Genomic DNA, 19,782 nt, shown 5'->3' on the forward strand with positions numbered 1-19,782 from the left:
GAAAAAAGATGTTAGGGATTATTAGGCTTAAAACTTATTGCTCTATAACACTTCACAATCCAGGGGTAGAGATGACAATTTTCCCCATCATTGTTGAGTAGTCGGCCTCCCCAACCAGTCAGGGATGGGGATGAAGACTGTCTTAGCGAGGATAGAGTGGGGATGGCGTTAATAGGCATACCCAATTGGGATATTAAATATGTGTATATATATTATATTAAATATATAATATTATTTATATCATAGAAGAACATAAGAGTATACAAATGCTTTATTTTTAACTTTTTTAACAATTAATAATATTTATATTTTATATATTACTTTTAATATTTTTTTATAATACAAAAATAACAATATTTAACTTTATCTAGGGTTATTCATCAAAGTGATAAAACCAACCACGAGTCGGTTTTCTAGTATTTTCGATCAGCTTTGGTTCAACAATTTCCCAACCCGATCAGGTTGGATCGGTTTCGTTTTAGCAATTTGTAAATCGACCAAAATGGAACAACTTTACACACACACACATTAATATTAATACACGAAAGTGGGAAAATTCCCATATTTCTTAGTCTAAAATATTTTATATCATAAATTTATTATTTAATAATGACATTGTATTTTTTAAAATTAAAATTTAATTTTTTAAGTTTAAATCTTTTCAACCAACTAACCAAACCAAAAATCGACCCAAACTAATATAACCCGAATTAGCCAGTTTTCACTAATGGTTAGTTGGTTTCGAGTTACCAACTCTCCAACCTGACCAGGTCAATTTGGTTGGCCAAAATGCCCAAAACTAAACCAAATCAACCCGCGAATACTCCTAATTTCAGCTAAATTAATAGTCTAATCTCTAATACATAACAATAGTTTAATCTCCAATAATTATTGAAAATTATAGCAAAAATACACAATTATTGAAAATTAATTGATAATGGAACTACAACAAATAACTAATAAAAATACAATACCTACAAAAGCCAAAAATACAATAAACATTAATTTTAGTATATATAAATATATAATAAATATAGATTAATATTTTAAAATTATTATTAAAAAATATCAATTTTTTGAAAGTTATTTTCTAGAATTATTAATTGATATAAGTGAAATTAGTTATTTACAATATTATTTAGTTATTTAAATTTTAAAATATTATTTATTGAATTTAGTAATCTATATATTATGATTTATACTATTATTACATAATTGTGTTATTGATTTTGTAAAATATTAAATTATCTTTAATTTGAATATTATGTTATAATTATTTTTCTACTTTTAAGATTTTTTTTAAATTTACTACATAATTTTGTTATTTTAATTGTTTAAAATCTATTTATGTTAAAATATTTAGTTAATTAAATATTTAAATAATATATATAATATTTCAAAATTTTCGTTATTTGAAATTTATTTATTTTAAAGTTATTATATAATATTAAATACTTTGTTATATAATTATTTAGATATTTTTAATATTTGTTATTTAAGATATTTAGTTATTGAAATATTTAAATAATGTTTTATTTTTTAATTACATTTAAGTTGAACAAATCAGAAAATCATAATTTGTATTGTTAGTACATAATTTTGTGGTGAATTTTATAAAAAAATAAAATTATTAATAATATTAAATATTTTAATATTATTTTTTTTATTTTAAAGTTATTGTAAAATTTCGTTAGAATATTTAAATAATTTTAAAATTTTTAATTCACACTTTATTTAGATAGATATAGATACAAAGTTGGGGAGAGGATAAATAGGAATGAGAGATAATTCAAGAGATAAATAGGAATGAGAGAGATGGAAGTTTTCGGTGTTTTTTATGGGGAAGGAGAGCATCTCATTGGTTGTTTCAAAAATGATATGGAATAAATAAATAAATAATTCAAAAAAAAAGAGAAAATTTTTAAACTGTTGTGTTTTAGTACATATAATAGCGGGGACCCGTGTGATGCACGGGATTAAGTGAAAGATAAATAATAGAAAGGGTCATGTACTAAAATACCCTTATAGTTTCATCGATTTACTAAAATCTACCCTATAGTTAGCATTTTACTAAAACACCACTTATAAATTGCAACAGATTTAACCAATCTTCTATTAGATGATAGTGGAAAATGACAATGTTGACCCTAATGTTCATTTAAATAAATTTAATCAAAAGAAAATAGAAATAAAAATACCAATTTCGCCCTTAATAAAACACGGGCAACCACTCTATTGGCTATATTTGGCCAATTTTGTTTTCTATATAAAAAATTGTTAACGGTATTTTTGGAATAAAAAACCATGGGTCTAATGGCAAAACAAATACTCTTTAATGAAAGGTTGATTAAGTAAATAAGTTGTAAAATATATGGAATGTTTTAGTAAAATAAAAACTATAAGGTAGGTTTAAGTAAATATGTAAAACTAAGGTGTGTTCTAGTAAATGACCCTAATAGAAACACATAAGTGTATACAATTGTTTTATATTTTCAACTTTTTAAATAATTAATAATTATAAATATTTTATATACTATTTTTAATAATTTTTTTATAATACAAAAATAACAATAATTAATTTCAGTTAGGTTTATTCATCAAACTTATGAAATTGACCAACCCGATCAAATCGACTCGAGTTGGTCGGTTTTCTAGTATTTTATGTCGGCTTTGGTTCAAAAAATTCCCAATTCGACCAAGTTGGATCAGCTTCACTTTGACCATTTGTAAACCGACCAAAATCGAATGACCTAACCATGGATATATATTAATATTTTATATTTTAAATAATTTTTAATATGAAAAAGTGAGAAACTTCACATGTTTCTTAGTCTAAAATATTTTATTTCATAAAATATAATATTTAAATTTATTTTTTAATAATTGTACTGTAATTTTTAAAAATAAATTAAAATTTAAAGTTTAAATCTTTTGAACCGATTGACCTTTTGTGAAAATCAACTTAAACCGGTACAACTTGAGTAGGTCGGTTTTCACAAAAGGTAAATCGGTTTCAGGTGACCAACTCCCCAACCTAACCAGGTCAATTTGGTTGGCCAAATAGCCTACGGCTGGACCGAACCAACTCACGAACACACATAATTTAAGCTAAATTAATAGTCTTATCTCCAATAAATAACAATAGTTTAATCTCCAATAATTATTGAAAATTTATAGCGAAAATACACAATTATTGAAAATATATTGATAATGTAAAAATACAATGAGTAGTAAAAATATATTAACTTAGTCAATAAATAGTATAATCTCAAATAATAGTTTAATCTCTAATAAATATTAATTAATCGATAAGTTATAACAAAAATATAGTAAGTACAATACATTAAATTTAAAAATTTCAATAATAGTAGTTTAATCTCCGATAATTATGAAAGTTTTATGTTAAATAACAAAACAAACTAAGTTTATACATAATCATTGAAAATAAATTTATCACGAAAAACAATAAATAATTACTGAAATATAATAAATATTAATTTTAGTATATATAATTATATAATAAATACAGATTAAGAGTTTAAAATTATTATTAATAAATATTAAATTTTTTGAAAGATATTTTCTCGAATTATTACTTGATATAAGTGAAATTAGTTATTTACAATATTATGTAAAATATTAAATTATTATTAATTTCAGTATTATGTTATAATTATTTTTCTAAATTTCATAATTTTTAAAATTTATTACATAATTTCTTTATTTTAACTATATAAAATCTAGTTATGTAAAATATTTAGTTATTTAAATGATTAAATAATATGTAAAATATTTAAAATTTAAAATATTAATTATTTATTGAATTTAATTATCCATAAAATCATAATTTATACTATTATTACATAATTTCATTATTAATTGTGTAATATATTAAATTATTATCAATTTCAATATTATGTTATAATTATTTTTCTACTATGAAGAAATTTTTTAAAATTTATTACATAATTCCTTTATTTTAACTATTTAAAATCTAGTTATGATAAATATTTAAATAATCTATAAAATATTTATAAGTTTTTGTTATTTGAATTTATTTTATTCAAAGCTATTACATATTATTAAATATTTGAAAAACCTTTAAACTGATAATTTGGAAAAAACATAATTTAAATTGTTAGTACATAATTTTGTGATATATTTTCTAAAAATATAAAATTATTTTTTGTGTTTTTAATAAATATTTGAAAAGTTAATATATAATTTTGTTAGAATATTTAAATAATTCATAAATTTTTTAATCAAAACTTTCTTTAGATAGATATAGATAAAAAGTAGGGGAGAGGATAAATAGGAATTAGATTTAATTTAGAAGATAAATATGAATTAGAAATAATTTTGGAGAAAGTGGGGGATAGTGGGGGAGGTGCTTTAGGAGAAATTTTAGAAAAGAGATTATTTAGGTTGTGTGAAGGTGCACCTCATTGGTTGTTTCAAAAATGACATGGAATAAAAAAAATAAAAAATTCAAAAAAAGGAGAATTTCTTCACTACACACACACACACACACACACACACACAGATAGATAGATAGATACTAGTGGGGACCTGTGCGATTCATAGGAAATTCTGAAAGATTGAATAACTTTATTTAATATTAATTAATTAATAATTTAATAATCAAAATTTTCTGTTATTTAACTAAAAATATTCAATGTTAGTGTTAATATTTAAAATTTTAATAATTGTAATTTCCATTTAACGTTTATTTATAGAAAATAATTGTTGTTAACTTAATATGAATAATTTTTTATTAAATTTAATTTTATTAATCATTTGTAGTAATTTTAACAATTGTTATTATTTTCATTATTTTTAAATAAAATTTTGATTGACTTTAAATAAATAAAAATAATTAGAAAATCTAACATTTTTATTGATTAACTTTTGTCAAGACACTCTACACCATCCCTAGTGTCAGGTGGGTTGAAGACAAGGCACCCACTCCGTATTAAGGATTGGGAATCCTCAAAATTCCCTACCTCTTCCTCAATGTCGGTCGAGTTTAGGGTAAGGTACCCACTCCTCACCACCTTGTCCCTAGTGTCAGGCTGGTTCAGAGCAAGGCACCCATTCCCCATTAGGGATGAGGAATCCTCAAACTTCCCCGCCTCATCCTCAGTGTCGAGCAAGGCATCCACTCCTCATGAAGGATGGGGAATCCTCAAATTTTTCCTCACCTGTCTCCAATGTCGGGCGGTTTCAAGGCAAGACACCCTCTCCCCGTCAACCCAATATTCAATTTGATGACAAAAATGATCAAAATGATATATTGACAATCAACCACATGGAAAATTTCTAAAAGTACAAAATGTCTTTAATTTTCAAAAAAGTAATTTTATGAAAATTTTGGAAAATTTATTACATTTGTGCAATTTTGAAAATTTATTCAAGTTTATTTTTAAATTGTTATTAAAGAATTTATTTTATTTTTAAATGGTTTACTTACAAAATTACACTAATTTATCTTATATTTTCTAATATAAACTAATTAGTAATTTCCTTTTTCTAATATTATACTAATGTATCTTAATAATTTGTGTAATTATTGGTTTAAATTATAGTTTTCCCTTTTCCATACTCATTTATCTTTAATAAATTTCAATAATGTACAATGAAAAATACATATTTTTTCAATAGTTTATCGAAATCTATCAAATGTAATAAATTTTCCTAAAATTTCCAAAATATTCAATAATTTTCAATAATTATTAAATACATTTTAAATAAACTTTCAAAATTTTTCCAAAAGTAAAATATTATACCTTTTATTTCCAAAATGTTATTTTATGAAAATGTAGTTTCATGAAAAATTTATTACATTTGTGTAATTATGGAGATTTGTTGAAAATTATTTTAAATTGTTATTAAATATTTAGTTTTACTAAGTAGTTTACTAACAAAACTATAATAAATTATCTTTTATTTTCTAATACTAATTAACTAATAATTTAATTTTCCATCATTATAATATTTTATTCCCCCATCTGCATTTAGTTATTTACCATGATAATAGCAATAACTAAAATTTTATACTTTTTGATAATTGTTAAATATAATTCTCAATTTTATAGAAACTAGTTAAAGAGTTTTCAATTTCTATAAAATATTGTTAATTAATATGAATATAGCAATATTTACCCAAAAAACTTTAAAAAGTCACGATGAGTTAATTAATAATTGTATTTATTAATTTTTGGTAATTAACTAACCATATTTATTAACTTTTGGTAATAATACTATTTAATACTCATTGAATATGTGTTGGATTAAATATTAACAATATTTAACTATTTATTAATTGATATGAATATGTTAAATGAGAGAGAGTGGATATAGATTGGAGGGAGGGATTTTAGGAATTTATTGGGGAGTGGGCACTTCGATGCTTAAGTTAGCAAACTAGATATTTTTGAGAGAGAACTAAAAGTGAGAGAGCTAAAGAGTTGCTAGAGCTAAATTGCACATACCTTTCTTAGGGAAGTGATGCCTTTATATAGGTGTAAGGAACCGAAGGCTCCTTGTAATTGGTCCAAAATTCCTCGAGAATTGCTCCTACTAAGTTCAGAGAGGATCTCTCAGTCAGTTATGCGATCCACATAGAGGGCTAAGGTCCGTTCGATCAACTCTGATGTGAATAATGCGGGAGCGTCATTACCCCAAAGAAGTCGGTCTTGATAATTGGGTTAAGGAATAGGTCGGTGAGCATGTCTCGTAGGTCGCCACCTAGACATCATTAAAGTTGGCAAGTCCTCGAGAAGGTCGCTCCTCATGCCGAGGCCCCTTAGATCAGTTACGGTGAGGTACTATAGGTTGGCCCTAGACGAGGTGCTGCTAGCCGCCCTACTAAGGTGCTCGAGTTGTGTATGGGGTTGCCAGTTGGGTCTCCATTAGGTTAGCGGAGGTAGGTCGTCAAGTTGGCGGAGGTAGGTCGCCAAGTCGCTGGAGGTAGGTCTCCAGCTGGGTCTCCAATAGGTCGGTGGAGGTAGGTCACCAACTGGGTCTCCATTAGGTCGCCGGAGGTAGGTCGCTAGGTTAGGGGAGGTAGGTCGCCAGGTCGGTGGAGGTAGGTCGTCAGGTCACCAGAGGTAGGTTGCCAGGTCGATGGAAGTAGGTCACCAGGTTGGTGGAGGTAGGTCGTCAGGTCACCAGAGGTAGGTCTCCAGTTGTAGATTGTTTGGTCAACCAAGCAAATTTGGTCAAGTTGGGAAGTTGGTTAGTCAAAATTGACCGACCATTGGTGAAAACTGGCCAACTCGAGTTGTTTCGATCAATGTTTAGAAAACCAACCCAAAGACCAAACCACTTTCGCATCAATGTCCTAGGTTATTGATTCAACCATCTGGGTTGAATTGGTCAAACCATTCCACATCAACATGAAGGGATGAGAGATCCATCATATGGATGGCCGAACCCTGCAGGAAGGTAGGGCGAAATTTCCAAAAATTTCTCTCTCCCCCATGTGGGAATCACATTCCCTATTTTAGAAAATTGCATTTTCAAGAATCAATCTTGAACCCAAACCGAACCAGATTTGAAACCAAAAAGTAGGAGAGGGATATACCTGATACGGAGTAGTAGTAACCCCCAACGAAGGTGTTCACGCCCAAGGAGAATACTAAACACTGCTCCCATTGAAGATGACACAGCCTAGGGCGGAGCAGAATCAGCAGGATGGTTCTTCAGCAATAATCGAATTCTTCAGCAAGAACTCGGCGGAGGGCAGGTGAGCACGACTTATGATTATCTTTTCTCCCAAAGATAATATCAAAAACTCTTCTTGATCGCTCCTACAGGTGGAGATCAAACTAGCAGAGGCGACAAGAGCAGGAAAGGGTAGAAATCTGAAGTAGTCGAACTGCACGATTTCTTTCTTGTGATATGCGAACCAGAAGATCTCTCTTCTTTTCTGTGTGTTTTTTGTTCGCCCCTTGCTGATCTATTTATAGCCTTTAAAGAGAGGTTCTCCTAATCCCATTAGGAGTTTCCTAATCCAAATCTTGTATTTGGATCTGGACTCTCTTTAAGAGATAAGGATAATCCCTTATCTTATCTACAGATAAAGATCAACCCTCCTAATCATATTAGTAAAGAGAACAAAATATCCATCCGCACACAGTTTTGAAACAGAAATCAGATTTCTTCACGAATTCTGTACATAAAGACAATCTTTCAGTACAATAATTCATTCTCTGAAAATTAACTCTACTGTTCCTATAGTTGTAGCTGCAACACTTGCAGAAGTCCCCAAGTAAAGAGTCACCTCTCCGTCACTCAGTCTTCTACTTGTCATGAACCCCTGCAGTGTGTTACACGCATGAGTTGAAGCTTAGAGTCAATACACCAGGAAGCAGAAGTTACCAACAAATTGGTTTCTATGGCAAAGGATTCAAAATTACCTTGTTTCTTGGTCTCCAGGTACTGAGGACAGTTCATTTTCCAGTGGCTGGCCTGCTTGCAGAGGTGACAAACATCTGATGCTATATTTCCTCTACCTTTTGGACTTAATAGCTTTTTATGAGGCTTTTTCTTTGCCTTCCTCTTTTTCTTGCCCCATTTACCAGCTTCAACAAGCATGGCAATGGGCTCATCCTTCTTAATCAGTTCCTCGGCCCTCTACAACATATTGCTGAGTTCCGGGATGCTAACATTTAGGTTATTCATATTATAGTTCATGATGAACTGATTGAAAGAAAGAGGCAAAGAATTTAGGATGGCGTCCACCTTAGTGACATGGTCAAGGCATGATCCAAGAGCCTCAATTTCATTGATGTATCCCATTATCTTAAGACAATGGTCATGAACTTGCTGGTTCATGGACATCTGCGTGGTCATGAACTGTTTCAAGACCTTCTGTCGAGTAGAACGATTCTGCTCTTCATACATCGTCCTCAGACTGCCCAGGATATCCTTGGACAATTCGATTTGATCAAACTGTCGTTGTATCAAATTGTCTAAGGGTGCTATGATGTAGCAGCGGGCAAGGGAATTTTTATCTTCCCATTCCTGGTAGTTCCTCCTACGAGCCTCAGAAGCTCTATCTCCCGGACGTTACGAGGCAGGGTTTTTAGCTACTTTGTCCAACTTTTCAGATGTCAAGACCAGCATAAGGTTACGGTACCAATGTTGCACTCTCTACTCACATGGATCCCAGGAATTAAAACCTTTTGCAAACATTTTGAAACCATATGTATGTATATATGTATGTATGTATATATCTCTATATAAATATATTTTGCAAAAACAAATTTCAACGGTTGAAATCGACTGCCGACAGTTTTGGTTCCAACAGAGAGAGTGCATCCCCGACCATTCACTTTGTCTGACAATGGGGCTGATCCTGTCACTATGATCACCCACTCAGATGAATTCTCGAACTGTCCCAACATACCCAGGTTTTGACCACCTCTAAGGATCTCACTGATTGGAATATCATAGACACCCCAATCTGACACCTAGTGCAATATCATAATCAAGTCCAGGGGTCAGGTGTAACATTCCAGTTTTGCCCATCTATCTCCAAGGTCCAGGGCAATACTGGAATTCTAGTCCAGTTCAGGGTTTCAAGAAAACCCACACTGCATGTACCTCAGGTCTCACCCTGGTAGTCGAGACAAGCCACCCCAACCAATTTGGCAGCACATCAATGTCAGCCTTGGCCGGATAAATCTCCCCAGATCTATCCAATAGCTGTGAAGATTCTAAACTAACACGAGTCTCATAAGTGTCCAGCTTAAGGATATTACACAGAAACACACTATAATAACATGAATCAAATATGTACTTTATTCATTTACATTAAATGTCATAATGTACATCATTATGGTTGGAGCTAAGGGCATACACCGTCTAACACAACACTATATATTTAAATAAATAAATATTTATATACATACATAAATGTGTATGTGTATATGTGTGCAATTACATATTTTATCAATAAATAGTGTGTAATTATGTTTTACATATAATATATGTCTTATTTTATATTTTATTTAGGGAAAATTATTTAAACAAGTCTTAAGGTTTAGGAAATTGACTAACTATACCTCTACTGTTTCAATATTGTCTTAAAGTACCCCTATTGTTTTTCACAATTGTTGCCATTATTAAATCGTAACGATAAAAATAAAATATTGAATTTATTTCTCAAATTTTTAAAATAAACCCAACTATTGAAAAGGAACAAAGGAATGTTTATAGCTCGGAATTGTTGCCAATTCACGGGTGGGCATTGGTGTTTAGAGTGGGGGTATTTGACATTTTGAATGTTTATAGCATTGTAGTGGAATTCAGAAACAATCGACCTGTTCGTACATTTTCGGGTTTTTTTTGTGAGTGTGAACGCGTTGTTGCTTTGGTCATGGCAACCGAAGTGATCGACAAAGATTGGTTTCAGAAGGTTTTCAAAGCACTTGAAACACGAAAGACACTTCTAACAAACTACACCAAAATATGGAAGAAGTTGTCAAGCCATTTTTCTTCCTTGGAAGAATCTATCCAAAAAATCCAAAGCTCTAGATTCAAAGATCAAAGCTCTGGACTTAGAGACCAAGAAGACACTAGAATCCTTGGAAGCATTGTAGAAGCATGAATTGACCACCATTGCCCATGCTCATGAGTAGAAGGAATTTGCCCTTGTGGAATTTGAGAAAACAGGAACTGCGAATCTGGATCTGGCAGAAGCTTTCGGGTCTTATTGCCGGAAGAAGGAAGGCCCCCTATTTCTTTCTGATTGTCCGCATTCGTTGCTACTATTGTTGTTTCTTCCGTTGTCAATCATCCGTCACTACCACACAAAATAAGGATAGAAAAAAGGACGGAAACAAAGTAGATTCCACACCACTGTTGCTTCTTCCACCAATTGTTATAGATTCCATGGTAAAAGGAAACAAAGCAAAACTTACAAAATAAGGATGGAAAAAATCATTATATTAGTTGCTAATTGTCGCAAAGAAAGGTTGAGGCACAAGTTGAGAAGAGCCCATTGATGATAGCAAGACCCAAATCAGTCTTGGGTTCTAAAACCCTCTTTGCATGCTGAAAATAATAATTGGCAGCTTCGGTCATGCCAGAATCGAGACACAAGAAACTAAAATCAATCTCCTCATCTTTCGAAACCCTGATCCTCCTCTTCAAGTAGAACAATAATTTTGAATCTTGCACATTTAATTTTATATGTTATGGAGGATTTTATTAACTAGAAATCTGCAAAGGGAGGGGTTCTTGACTGTAGTTGGACGTCTAAAAAAACATAGCGGGGCAAGGCGCCCACAACACCTTTGGCCGTCAGAGTGCAAAGTTATGGCTTCTGAAAGTTTGTACATACATTAAGTGTGCAGCCCGCACCTGGTGATCGGGTCGAACGGGTCAACAGTTGAACCATCTGAGTTAGGTGGTTTTTTTCCAAGTCAATGATTTTGATCGAAGGGCAGGTTTCAATAGACTAGACCCGAAATCAAGGCCAAGTGATTGTTCGAATGGTTCAATTGGTCATGTCAATGACGGGTTGAAAACAATGGTATTAGTTTAGGTTGGTTTTCAATTTGGTCAATTGGTTCAAAAGATTTGAACTTAAAAATTAAATTTAAATTTTAAAAAAGGGAAATCTCTTAAACTACCCCTAAGTTTTAAGAAATGGACTAACCCTACCCCTACTATTTACAAAATCCCTTAAAGTAACCCTAAGTTTTTGACAATTGACATCATCGTTAAATCTTGATGGAAATAATTAAATGTCGAATTTACCCTCTATTATTCTTCAATTTTTCAAAATTAAACCCAACATATTGAAATTTTCAAGAACTTGCTTCTTCAATGCAAACAACTTGATCGGAAAATGGTGCAATCTAAAATGGAAATAAGGTGGAAGAGAATGCAGGGGGCATAGGCTCTTGCTCAAGTAATGAGGTTGACTGCAATGCAATTGTCCACTTTTCACAGTACAAGCATAAAAAAAGTAAGATTTAATTTGAAAGAACTTTAGGCTCAGATTGGAAGGAGTACAAATACAAATATATAGTGTGCAAAACCTTACATTTTGTATTATTTTTATGTATTTGTACTGTACATATTTGTATTTATTAGGAGTCACTAACAAATTTCATCGAAAACTAGTCCTGAAATCTTGCTTGGAAGCTTTGATTTACTTTCCTTAGGTAAAATAACTTAGAAATCTGGTTCATTGAAAATGGAGGACATAGAGAATTCCTATATAAAATGGAGAGCTTAATATCGCATCTTCTTATTCATTTTGATATAAATAACAAAATTATCAGGTAACAAGAATTCCATCTTACTCGCCACTATGTCACAGAATTGGAAATTGACTATTGTGGGGAGTTGCTCCATTTAGGAAAATTGAAGGGGATCCTCGGAGATGGAATGTCAGACTCACACAATACAACAGCCTCATAAACTACAAATGGATCATATGGATGAGTCAATAGCATCTCTATTGTCCATCTCTTTTTTGGATCTCTCACAGGACATTTACTTAAAGAAATCCTTCCCTTTTGCCGACAATCTCCCTGGAATCTCCAGCAATTCTTCACTGAAACCAATATGAAACAGGGCACTAATTTCAGTGTTATTCCCACACTTCCATGCCAACTTACCAATCACCATCTTCGTTACAGTGCAACCCAGAGCCCATATGTCTGCTAGTGCCTCGTGTTCATTGCAGACAATGAATTTTAGCAACATGTAAAGCGAAGTACTTATTAATCCAAGCATTTAATGCTATTTAGACGGTGCAAAAAGCTATCTGATAAGTTTTTTTTTCTTTTTTTTGTAAGCAAAAGGATTCATTAATCACAACCTGAGGAGATATACATAGTGAAATATACAAAGCAAAAGAAGAGGATCTTCCACATTCAATATGTTGTTAGACACTGTATGCCCTTACTCCAATTAGAATGATGTACCTTTTGACATTTAATATAAATGAATAAAGTACATATTTGATTCATGTTATCATGGTGTGTTTCTATGTAATACCCTTAAACTGGACACATATGAGACTCGTGTTAGTTTAGAATCTTCACAGTCGTTGGATAGATTTGGGGAGATTTATCTTGCCAAGGCTGACACTGATGTGCCACCAAGTTGGTTGGGGTGGCTTGTCTCAGCTGCCAGGGTGAGACCTGAGGTACATGCAGTGTGGGTTTTTTTGAAACTCTGAACCAGACCAGAATTCCAGTATTGCCCCGGACCTTGGAGATAGATGGGCAAAACTGGAATATTACACCTGACCCCTAGACTTGATTATGATACTGCACTAGGTGTCAGATTGGGTTCTCTTTGATATGCCAATCAGTGAGATCCTTGGAGGGGGTCAAAACCTGGGTATGTTGGGACAGTCTGAGAATTCATCTGAGTGGGTGATCATAGTGACAGGATCAACCCCTTTGTCGGACAAAGTGAATGATCAAGGATGCACTCTCTCTAATGGAAACCAAAGTTGCCGGTAGCCGATTTGAACCGTTGAAATTTGTTTTGCAATATATATATATATATATATATATAATATTATGGTTTCAAAATGTTTGCAAAAGGTTTTAATTCATTGGATCTATGTAAGTAGAGAGTGCAACACTGTACCTTGTAGTCGAGGGAGATGTCCTCTCTTGTTGGGCAGTGTTTGATCATTATGGTCTGAGAGGTTAAGTGTAAGACCATTGAGGGTAATATCTAATGGGCTAATCTTGCATCTGCCTACAGTCCTTGGGTTTTTAAAAAGTGGCTTGACCTTAGGACCATTTAGTGTAAATGTTGGGCCCATTAAGAGCCCATGGTGATGGGGTCAGGGGTTCACTGTCACAAACAGTGAATTCGACCAGGCCTTGTAACAAAGGCTAGGCCGAACCCATGTAGTTGATGTGTAGATCAATGTTTGGGTCCCACGCCATAGAAGGATATCCAACTGGGCAACAGTTTGGAGGCTAAGTGAGCACATAGACTTAATGGGCCTAAATCGCAATTCGAACTAGCTTATTTAGATTAATTAAAGAGGGGTGGTTTTGGGATTTAGATCAGTAGATAGGATAAGGGATTGTTGTTATCCACTCAGAGAGTTCATATCCAAATAAAGATTTGGATCAGGATACTCCTAATTGGATTAGGAGGGTTGATCTTTATTTGTAGATATGATAAGGGATTATCCTTATCTCTTAAAGAGAGTCCAGATCCAAATACAATATTTGGATTAGGAAACTCCTAATGGGATTAGGAGATGCTCTCTTTAAGGCTATAAATAGAGGAGCAGGGCGAACCTCCAGTTCATCCTTCAGACTTACTGATACAAGAGAGAAGATAGCATACAGTTGGACTGACGCCATCTTCTGCTCTTGCCTTCTCCTGTTATTGCTGCCATTACCAGTTCGATCTCCACCGGTAGGAGCGATCAAGAAAGGGTTCTTGATATCACCTTTTGCAGAAAAAGGTGATCTGAAGTCTTGCTCACTCGCCCTCCATTAGATTCTTGGTGAAGAATCAGGTTCTTGTTGAAGAGCCATCCTACTGATTCAGCTCCACCCTACGCTGTGTCATCTTTAGTGGGAGCAGTCTTTGGTAATCTCCTTGGGCATGAACACCTTCGTTGGGGGTTACTACTACTCCGTATCAGGTATATCCCTCTCCTACCTTTTGGTTTCATATATGGTCTGGTTTAGGTTCAAGATTGATCCTTAAATATGCAGTTTTCTAAAATAGAAAATGTAATTCCCACATGGGAGAGAGAGAAATTTTTGAAATTTTGCCCAACCTTCCTACAGGGTTCGGCCATCCATATGATGGATCTCTCAACCCTTCAGTGGTATCAGAGCCAGGTTCAAATCTTGAACCGAAATTGGCCAGATCTGAAACTGCGCAAATGGGTAGAAGGCGTTCTACCTGATTTGCGCAGATTATTGATTTTTTGGGAAATCAGTTCCCAGATTAAGGGCGATTGATCTGAAATTAAATCTTTTTAAATTTGATTTATATTTAGAATTATTCTTTATATTTATCTTGATTTATCGGTTGTTCATACGGTGGAGATCAAAGTCTTGATTGGCGCAAGAAAATTGCGCACCTGTTGTTCTATTCATTCTTGTCTGTAATTAATTTTTTTGTAATTTTTAGACAGAATGTATAGAAATTCTTTTTTATGTAATATTAATAGAAAATTAGGGTTTTTTTCTATTTTATTTCATTCAAATTCGAAGCAGATCGCGCAAAAGGAAGGAGTTTTTCAGATTAGGGTTCGACTATCTGCGATTTGCAGTTTGAGAAACTGCAAACTGCAAACTAACCTCTATTTTGCAGGGTAGCAGATCTACGAACAACCCTTGTACTGATTCTTGAATGTCTTTTATCAGTAATTTAATTTCAAATCATAATCTTGAATTAAATATTGAATTAAAAATCAAACCCTAGACCCATTCGAACCAGACTGGACCAAACTAGTTGGACCAAATCAGTGGCTCGATGGGGGCTGTTCTCAAACCAAACTAGCAAGTGCACTAACCGTTCAAGTAGTAAAGTAATGAATCAAGTATCGTTCCCACAAGGATTTAGGAAACAAGTATCAATACTAAATTGAGTACTTCTTATCTGATTAACAAATAAATCAAAACTTTAATGAAAGCTAAAAATCCTATATCTAAATCATTGGCCCAATTGCCTTCAAATCAGGTTAGAAGAGTAAGTAGTAAATGTCAATCTCAGAATTCAGCAATCTATCAATTTGGATCATTCGAATAAATCATGATTAAGCCTTGGTTTGGTCAGACCCCAAGCTCATGAACAACCTCTTTTGAGTGCATGTTCAATCTATGCATGAGTGATGATCCCCATATCTTTATTAAGGATCTAATCCTCATGCATGCATTTCTTCAAACACATCTAAGGTATCAATTCAAAACTGAATTGATCACCAACTTAATTGTGTAAGTTATCTCTAATCTTGCATCCAATTCAATTCTTGAATAGTAGATCTGAATTCCTAGAGTCTCTCTCAAGCACTCTAGGAATTCCAAGCTTTAGATCCATTCGGCCAATCTAAAATTTGCATATCTGAATTCTCTTTCAAGCAATTCAGATCTTGCAATCTCATATTTGAGAATTCAGATATGAGTTTTGAAGGTTAATTGGCCGAATTAATCTATAATAACACCCTTATTCAAGAAATTTCAAGTACAATTCATAACCATTCGAATGAATAAAAAAGAATTTGATTGTTGAACTGAAATTTTACAAGCTGAAATACATCAAGGAAGAATGGAAAAAGGAGAAATAAGAAAGAAAATATAACAAAGAAACTGAATTCAAATTAAAGAAGAATGAAACTACAATTGAGTTATTACAAAAGATCTCTGAATCACAAACCCCCGATTTCGAACTCACCTTCTCTTCTTGCTTGCTTGACTTGAACTTCCTTCAACCCTTCTTCTTCTTCTTCCTTGCGCCTAGCTTTCTTCTCTTCTCTTCTCTTCTCTCAAGGTGGCCGAACCTCTAAGAGTGGGAGAGCCTTCCTCTCAAGCAATTGAACACCTCTCCCCTCCTAAAGGCCTCCTTATATAGTTTTTCAAGGGGGCTCTTGCCCCTTCTTGAAACCTCTAGAATGGGGTGTATTACGCCCCTTTCTTGAACTTTCAAGAGCTCTCTTGAAAGCCTCCTAAGGGCTGCCGACCCTAGCTCTTTGGGCTGCACTTAGGCTCTCTCTTAGCACATGATAGCTATGCTTTGAGCTGCTCTTTTGGGCTGAGAATGGGCCTTCTTTGCTGGGCTGAATTCTACTCTTAGCTAGGCTTTTTTTTCTTGGGTTTTCTCAAGGAATCAACTTTCTATTCTTGGGTCGAAGTGCTCTCTCTTGCTTCCACAACCGGGCTGGGTTGAATTTGATCTTTTTGAACCTTCTTTCCTTGCCTTTTTCCTTCATTTTTCTTGGATTAATTACCCCTGAAACTTATTCTTAGCATTAAGCTAAATTAAGGCAAAATTTAATAAAACCGGCATAAAAATCCATGCTAAAGTCCTCAAAAATTATAGATAAATTGTAGGTTCATCAACTTCCAGTCAGGTCCAGATGATAGAAAGTCTACATCTGGTTATATCTTCACGATATGATCGTGTGTTGTTTGCTAGAAAAGCAACAAACAGGGGTCCTATGTAGTAAGAATAACAGTCCACAACCCAAGCCGAACATATTGCCGTAAGTGAGGCTGCCTAATGAATGAAGGTGTTCATTCTGGAATTTGGAATTCAGCACATCACCCATTCCTCTGTTGTGTGACAACACTATATTTATGGGATATTGGTGTTAAAAGGTAGCATCAGCGGAGAATGTGGCAGACCCATTGACTAAGCCACTGATACAGAAAGTGTTTGAGAAACACGTGGAAAGTCTGGGACTCCGGCTTGTACCAGATTGGACCTAAGTGCAAGTAAGAGCCATTAGACAGTGTATGCCCTGACCTCCAATCAGAATGATGTACCTTTTGACATTTAATGTAAATGAAAAAAGTACATATTTGATTCATGTTATTATGGTGTGTTTCTGTGTAATACCCTTAAATTGGACACTTATGAAACTCGTGTTAGTTTAGAATCTTCAAAAGCCGTTGGATAGATCTGGGGAGATTTATCCTGCCAAGGCTGACACTGATGTGCCGCCAAGTTGGTTGGAGTGGCTTGTCTCAGCTGCTAAGGTGAGACCTGAGATACATGCAGTGTGCGTTTTCTTGAAACCCTGAACCGGACCAGAATTCCAGTATTGCCTTGGACCTTGGAGATGGAATGACAAAACTGGAATATTACACCTGACCCCTAGACTCGATTATGATACTGCACTAGGTGTCGGATTGGGTTGTCTTTGATATGCCAATCAGTGAGATCCTTAGAGGGGGTCAAAACCTGAGTATGTTGGGACAGTCTGAGAATTCATCTGAGTGGGTGATCATAGTGACAGGATCAACCCCTTTGTCAGACAAAGTGAATGATCAAGGATGCACTCTCTCTAATGGAAACCAAAGCTGCCGATAGCCGATTTGAACCGTTGAAATTTGTTTTGCAAAATATATATATATAATATTATGGTTTCAAAATGTTTGCAAAAGGTTTTAATTCCTTGGATCCATGTAAGTAGAGAGTGCAACACTGTACCTTGTAGTCGAGGGAGATGTCCTCTCTTGTTGGACAGTGTTTGATCATTATGGTCTGAGAGGTTAAGTGTAAGACCATTGAGGGTAATACCTGATGGGCTAATCTTGCATCTGCCCACAGTCATTGGGTTTTTATATAAGGTGGTTTGACCCAAGGACCATTTAGTGTAAATGTTGGGTCCATTAAGAGCCCATGGTGATGGGGTCAGGGGTTCACTGTCACAAACAGTGAATTCGGCCAGGCCTTATAACAGAGGCTGGCCTAAACCCATGTGGTTGATGTGTAGATCAATGTCTAGGTCCCACTCCATAGAAGGATATCCAAATGGTTAACAGTTTGGAGGTTAAGTGAGCACATAGATTTAATGGGCCTAAAGCCCAATTCGAACTGGCTTAATTAGATTAATTAAAGATGGGTGGTTCTGGGATTTAGATCAGCAGATAGGATAAGGGATTGTCCTTATTCACTCAGAGTGTAGATGCAAATAATGATTTGGATCCGGATACTCCTAATTGGATTAGGAGGGTTGATCTTTATCTACAGATAAGATAAGGGATTATCCTTATCTCTTTGGATTAGGAAACTCCTAATGGGATTAGGAGATGCTCTTTTTAAGGTTATAAATAGAAGAGCAGGGCGAACCTCCAGTTCATCTTTCAAACTTACTGATACAAGAGAGAAGATATCATACAGTTGGACTGACGCCATCTTTTTCTCTTGCCTTCTCTTGTTATTGCCGCCATTACCAGTTCGATCTCCACCTGTAGGAGCAATCAATAAAGGGTTCTTGATATCACCTTTTGGCAGAAAAGGTGATACGAAGTCGTGCTCACTCACCCTCCATCAGATTCTTGGTGAAGAATCAGGTTCTTGCTGAAGAGCCATCCTATTGATTCTGCTCCACCCTACGCTGTGTTATTTTCAGTGGGAGCAGTCTTTGGTAATCTCCTTGGGCATGAACACCTTCGTTGGGGGTTATTACTACTCTGTATCAGGTATATCCCTCTCCTACCTTTTGGTTTCAGATCTGGTCTGGTTTAGGTTTAAGATTAATCCTTGAAAATGTAGTTTTCTAAAATAGGGAATGTGATTCCCACATGGGAGAGAGAAATTTTTTAAATTTCGCCCAACCTACCTATAGGGTTCAGCCATCCATATGATGGAACTCTCATCCCTTCATATGTGGAATATTCAGTGACTTTTTTTTTCCATTATAATATGAGCTCTGTTGGTTAAGTGGTGAGCTCTTATGTTTATAGATCTTTTTACATGCATTACAAATAAGTTAACAAATGGGCAGATAATTTATCAGGCTTCTTCAATAATGCCACAAAAAATCCATCCAGTTGTTGATTGGTTGTGCTTCAAAAGGTTGGTGACTTAGGATGAGTCCGTGAAGATTATTTCCAAGGAGAACTACATTGTTTGCAATTGTTTCGGGACTTAGATCTCTGAGGTCTACACAACATTCGGTATCAGTTGGGGAAGTTGTTTCACATGGTTCTTCTGCTACATATACACAAGCATTTTCTCTGGTTAAGATGATGATAACCTGTAGCTCCTATTTTGGTAGAGGGATCCCATGACTTGCCCACAAATAATATTGCTCCAGGCTCA

The sequence above is a fragment of the Nelumbo nucifera genome, chromosome 4 (genome assembly GCF_055504915.1).
Source record: "Nelumbo nucifera cultivar China Antique chromosome 4, China Antique-T2T, whole genome shotgun sequence".
NCBI classification, from domain to species: Eukaryota; Viridiplantae; Streptophyta; class Magnoliopsida; order Proteales; family Nelumbonaceae; genus Nelumbo; species Nelumbo nucifera.